Below are 6,000 nucleotides of genomic sequence, written 5' to 3'. Positions count from 1 at the left end.
AACCATGAAAACAAAGACATGACAAGATAAGTGCTCCAAGGGAGTAAAGGTCGTTCTGTCGATGAACGTTCCAAACCTATGCAGACCCTCGACTCTTTGTACCCTCCTTCAAACCCGTTTTCAAACAAAACCAAACAAAACCAAAGCAAACCAAAAAACACCCATCATCTTCTTATTAGACTCAACAGTTTGCCTAATCCCATTAAAGGATTAGCAACTGCACGGCACTTTCCCTAAAAGACCCCAGGTTCAAAACGACGCAACCGCTCGGAGACCTCTCCCGACGGCCCCAATTATAGTCGGGCTAGGAATTCCTACAGAAGGGACACTTCTCGATTCCAGATTTATATTCTCTCTGGGCATTAACTGCAATTTAACGTGTTCTTTTTCTTCCTTTCAAAGAAAATACAAAGCAACATAGCTGGCATAGGAAAATGTCCCCCAGATCAGGAGGCAAACTCATTCTGGAAATGATGGGCCGTTTGTATTTTCGCGAACCTCTTTCCCGGCAGAGCATCCACACCTCCCCCTTCCACCCCCCCCCCACCCCATCTGGTCTGCTTCTCCCCGCCCCCCAGTTGTTGTCGAAGTCTGGAGGTTGGGGCTGGACCCCCTGATTGCGTAAGAGCGAAAAGCGAAGGCGCAATCTGGAGGCTGGAAGATTCAGAGCGCACGGAGTTCGAGGGAAACTCTTATTTTGAAGAGGCCAAGGGGAGGGGGGGCCTTCATTTCCTGACAGCTATTTACTTAGAGCAAATGATTAGTTTTAGAAGGATGGACTATAACATTGAATCAATTACAAAACGCGGTTTTTGAGCCCATTACGGTTGGACCTAGAGTGAGAGAAACAGAGGAGGGGACTACAGGAGAGGACTGAAGGCCGTGGACACATTTTTTGCTCCATATGTAGGATTTTCATTGCGAATTGACATAGGAGGAGAAGGTAAGGGAGGAGAAAAAGGATTTTTGTTTCTAAGAGAAGTCCCTAAATCAGGCCCTTTGGGCTACAAGAAGTGAAGTAACTTCACTTAAAGTTTGGGCGATCAGAAAAAAAAAAAAATTGGAGTTGAGTTCTAGTTGTGTGTCCAGAGAGTAATTTATTTTGAATAAACTTCACTTGGAGGAAAGATAACTATAGAGTTCGAAAGTCTAGGCATTAAAAAAAAAAACACATTTTCCAGACCTATTTTTAAAAGCAGTGTTTTTCTAACAACTCTATGGCCTCCCAAAGAAATTGTTTAGGGTTACATTTTTGAGGTTTCTTTTGGGATTGGGGGTGGTATTCCTGTATACTGGGACTAGCACCTAGTAATGCTGGGAGTTGAGGCAGAGGTGTTTGCCCTCTTCCTGGCATTGGGTCCTGGAAGGCGACAGGTTTTTAACGAGTGTTTTCATTCCTCGCCCGCGGTTTGGCGCGACAGCGCTGTAGCGGGTGGTGTGGAGCGCGGCCGGTGGACCGAGGGAGGTGGGGAGAGAAGAGCGCGGAGTGGGGCGCGGAAGGGGTTGAGGGGAGGGGAGGCGTGAAAGGCTCGGCTGGAGAGGGCCGGACCTTGCGGAAGGGGTTGAGGGGAGGGGAGGCGTGAAAGGCTCGGCTGGAGAGGGCCGGACCTTGGGTGCCCGCCGGGTGCACATGGCGCTGACCCAGGGCGCGTAATTACTGGACGGCGCTGCGCCCGGTGCGAGCCGGGGCCAGTCTCTGCACAGCCTTGGCGGCTGCGAGACAAGCAGAGGAGGCGCGGATTTGGGCGAGGGTTTGGGGAGCTCCTAGGAGGTTTGTGGGATCAGTGAAGTGCGAGGGAGAGCGGGCGCCAGCCCCGCAGTGCGCTCTGGTTGCGCGCTCTAGCGCGGGGGCGACGGCGGCCAGGGCAGGCAGGCAGGCGGTCTGGAGTAATGACAAACACATTTGGCCCCGAGTGAAGAAGTCATCGTCGCCTCGCATTCCAGCAACTGGGATTTGAGGAATTTCGAACTGCGCTCCAAGGGGCCCTCATTGTGCGCGGTGGTCCCCACCCCCACCAATCTCTGCGCGCCCCCTTCCTCGGTCGAACCGTTTATGCAAAGCCCGGGGCTCTGCTCCTGCCCAGTCCCGGCCGCAGGAAGGAAAGAAGGAAGGTCGCCAAGAAAGTGGAGAACTTCTTGTGGGGGAAGTTAGGGACAACTCGTAACGGAGAGACTTGGTTCCCAGGTAAGACAGGAAGATGGGAGGCAAACTACCTCCCTCGGGGCACCCGGACCCTGCACCCCCCTCGCATGCCTCTTTCCGCGCGGGGATGCGTGGCACTCGCCGCCCGTGCTTCACCCTCTCCAGTGTCCCTGTTTCTATTCCACTCCCTGCGCCGGCCAGAGTCTCGGCCCGCCTCGGAGCTCTCTCCTCGCGCCCCTCCTTCTTCCACCGTCTATCCCCACGGAAATCGGCTTTTATACGTGAGATTAACTTCTCCAGGCAGCGCCAGGGGAGCGGGCGGCGTCCACTTGGCTCGGAAACAACTGGGATCAGCGGTTCAGGTCGGAAAGGGTCTCGGCCAGCTCAGAGTGAGAGGGAATGTGGCTTGACCGGAGTACCGCTGTCTGAGGGGGCCAGGAACCCCGGCCGCCTGGCCAGGTGTGAAGGAGCTGCCAGTAGCCTGGCCAAGCGTCTCAGCCGTGGAGGAAGCGAGGGGCTGTCGGTTCGCTGTCTCTCCCGCCGCCAGAGCGCCTCCCCCGCACTTTGCTCCCCCAGCCCTGCTAGGACCCCAGGATGTATAGAAAGAGTGCCTGGAAGAACTTGCCACTTAAATCCATCTCCAAGGGTGAGAGGCAAACTGGGGCTGGAGAGGGAGCGTGAATGACCCTTATCAGGTCCGGACTGCCCCGCGCCCGGCCCGGCCGCCTGGAAAAGCCCCTGGCTTCGCTGTGTGGGAAATGGCTTTTTGGCTCCGCAACCGAATTGCTCAACGTTTTGGACCGCCTCGCCTCGCCGCGGTCGCTCTCGAACAGAACTAGGCAGCTTTTTAGAGCAGGGAGAGACATCCGGGGCAAACGGGGCACGACAACCAGCCGCACAGCTCACCGGACTAACACCCCAGAGACCGGCGAGCCCCGGGGCCGCTGGGGGGGGAGGGCCCCCGGGACGTGAGCACCTCATTTGTTGCCGCTCTGGCTCTGGTTTTCACATTCCCTCCCATCCCCAATCTCCACCTCCATCTGACCGACCCAGGCCCTGGTGCTGCTGCTTTGCTCCCCTCTTTTCCTTCTCTCTTGCCTTTCTCCTCTCCACAGTCCTTACGGTAAAGGGGGCCCTTCCTCCACTCCCCGACAGGCGAGGGCCCGACCAGCCTCACTGACACCCTAGTGAGTCCCTGCTTCGGGCTCTTGGACAGTCTTGCTTTTGGTTTGACCCAAGTGTAGCTGGACTCCAGGATTGGAGTCCCAAGAGCGAGGGGTGGTGGCGAGTGGGAGATAGACGAGGTGGGAGAAGGCACCAGGAAGGAGCCCTCAGCTGCCCCTCGGCCCTTGCACCAGCCTTTAGACCGAGAGGGACTCGAAACGGAGCCTTGGCTCCCGGGCCCAGGTCCGCTTTCCTCTGGGGACACGGACTGGGGAGGGGTGTAGGGGGAGGGGCATCGGGCCGGGCTTTCCAGCTGCAAACGCGTCTGGCGCCGAGGCGGGCCCGTTTTGTGCCTCCTGGGGACCGGCCGTGGGCGGCGCGCAGTGCCGGGACACATCCTGGGGACGTGGTGACCGGCGCCTTCCTGCAGACCCCGGTGGGTGGGACTCCCTCTGGCCTCCGGGGAGCTGCGATAGGGTTACATGTTGTTGATGGAAAAGTGGCAATTCAGAGGGGGAAAGCTAAAAGCTTGCCCGGTCGCCGAAAGGTACGGCTCTCAGCCTCCCTTGCGTCTGGTCTTACGGGGTCCGCGCGCAGCATCAGCCAGCGGGGTACGGGAGGCGGGGGGTAAGGTTTGTGGTCTTGCCTCGAGCGCGGGAGGCAGAGTCGGGGCAAATTGCTTTTCCCCACAACACTCTAGTCCAGGCTCTGCCGGTGCTTGTCTTTTGCTGTAGTGGTTCGGTGGCATTTCTTTTTGTTTTAAACTGAACAGTGAGGCAGGGATCCGTTGGAAAAGTAGATGGTAGGGGATGGACGACCTCGGAATCAGGGTGCTTCCTTCCCCGCCTATTGCAGTCTTCCCCTTCCCCGCGAAAAGGGAGCGAGAGGCGCAGGCGGCGCTTGTGTGCTCAGGGAAGCCTCGGCTGAGCAAGCGTCGGGCAAGGGGGACACTGGGGAAAGGCTGGGTTCTTAAAAGCGCAGGAGGCGCAGCCACGGCGGCCTTCTCTGCGAGCAGCTGTCCGCGGCCGTGGCGCTTTCCGGCCCATAGGAGGCGCTAGCGCGCGACTGTAACCCTAAACCCACCCGGTCCTTCTCCCTCCACCCCGTCCAGCCCCCTCTCAGGTCTCAGCCGAAAACAATGCGAACGCCTAGCGTCGTGACTGGGGCGCAGCGGCGGACGCGGGCGCTAAACCTGGGAGCGAGCGGTCGTTGCCCCCAGCGCCGGGGTGACTGAGCTGCCGAGGACGTGGACCAGCGGGAGGGGGAGCGGCCCTCTCGGTGTTCGTGTGGGCGTGGCGGGGCCGGAGGCCGGACGGTGCCAGCGCGGAACCACCCCGGCGAAGGTGGGCGAGCAGCGGTCCCCGCTGCGCTGTCGGGGACCCGGAGCCAGAGCGGCCGGCGGGAGCGAGGAGCTAGCCGGGTAAGATTCTCGGGGCTACCGCGCCCTCTAGCGGGCGTCCGGCTCGCAGTCCGGCTCTCCGCCAGCCTCCGGCGGTCCGCGCAGCCGCCGGGTCGGAGCGCAGCGCTGAGACCCAGGGGAGACTAACCTCGGTCACCTTGCCCCCTCCTGGAGGCCTCAGATTGACGCCTCGCAGGCACTTTGTGTGTCCGAATGGCGCTGGGTGGGCGAGAGAGGCGGAGGTCTACGGGTTTGGGTATAAGGGTAGGGACGTCATAGTCATTAAATGTGGGAGAAGCGGAGGATGTAAAGTCCTGGGCGCTCTTGCGGGGGCGGTGTCAAGCCCCTCGAAAGTTCTCCTGCCGCGCAGGCGACCTCTTGCTGTTTGTTTTACGACCCTGCGTTATTGTGCAATGGGAACAGTCGTTTCCAATCAGCCCGCAGTTCCCGGGCTGCGCGGCCGTCGCGGCCCCCGCCGGGGGGTTTACGAGGGGTGACAGTGGCATGCGAACAGATTGGGCAGCGCGGGCCCGGCCACGGCGTCGGGACCCCCACCTAGCGCTGCCCAGGTGGTCTCCCTCCCCTGAGCGGGCGGAAACTGCAAGGTGGGGAGAGCGTTGGCGAAACAAAACCCTGAACCGCCCGACCTCCTCCCGAGTGGCTTTTCCTGCTGAACTTTCTAAACCTTTGCGACCTGGGATGGCAGCGCCATTTTCCTGGCTCCCGAAGCTCAGTCTCCTCGGCCGACCCTCTGGCAGGGGTGATGGTGATGGTGGTGGTGGTGATGTCTGGCCTTCAGCGAATTCTCCAGGGGCCCCGCGGAACTTTAAGCCATTTCGCAGACAGTTACCCTATTCCTGTTTCTGTTCTGCGGGCTTTGAGCTGAGGTCACCACGAAACCTAAATGTACAACCCAATAAAATAAGAGATTGGAAGTTAAGATTTGGGACATTTTGGCACAGAACTTGTAGCAGCATCTGAGTCCTGGCGAAAGCCGGACTGCCTGTCCGTTGGACCAATACTGCCACCTGCTGGTTTTACTTGAGAACTCCAACGACCCTTTGCGAGAATGGGCTTCGCGGATATTCTAAGCGAGTCGTGGCACCAGGAAGATGCATTTTCCACCCGGTAGGACCAAGTTTTCTTTTTCTGTGAAGTTGCAAGAATCATTGGGCTGACAACATTTATTTTATGGACTTCTGGGAAGTCTTTCGCCTTAGTTGTTAATCCTTTGTATTTACCTAATGAGCAAAGTCCTGACCTACCACATCTGATTATCAGAGCAGACCTGTGA

At 58.6% G+C, this 6,000-nt stretch overlaps 1 protein-coding gene across 3 annotated transcripts in view; it reads left to right on the top strand.

The window, feature by feature from the left end:
- The first annotated feature begins 785 nt into the window (after window positions 1-785).
- PDGFRA (platelet derived growth factor receptor alpha) overlaps window positions 786-6,000 on the top strand; it is a 46,694-nt gene continuing 41,479 nt past the window's right edge. The window contains exons 1-2 of one of the 3 annotated variants that reach the window (XM_059922984.1): window positions 3,775-3,854; window positions 4,419-4,727. The gene's annotated coding sequence lies outside the window, so the exon portion shown is untranslated. Of the gene's footprint in view, window positions 944-1,879; window positions 2,186-3,774; window positions 3,855-4,418; window positions 4,728-6,000 lie in introns of those variants that run through there. The other 2 variants (XM_059922982.1, XM_059922985.1) reach the window with 2 other exon arrangements.

The sequence above is a fragment of the Balaenoptera ricei genome, chromosome 5, assembly GCF_028023285.1.
Source record: "Balaenoptera ricei isolate mBalRic1 chromosome 5, mBalRic1.hap2, whole genome shotgun sequence".
Taxonomy (NCBI): domain Eukaryota; kingdom Metazoa; phylum Chordata; class Mammalia; order Artiodactyla; family Balaenopteridae; genus Balaenoptera; species Balaenoptera ricei.
This window is presented reverse-complemented; position numbering and strand designations above follow the sequence as displayed.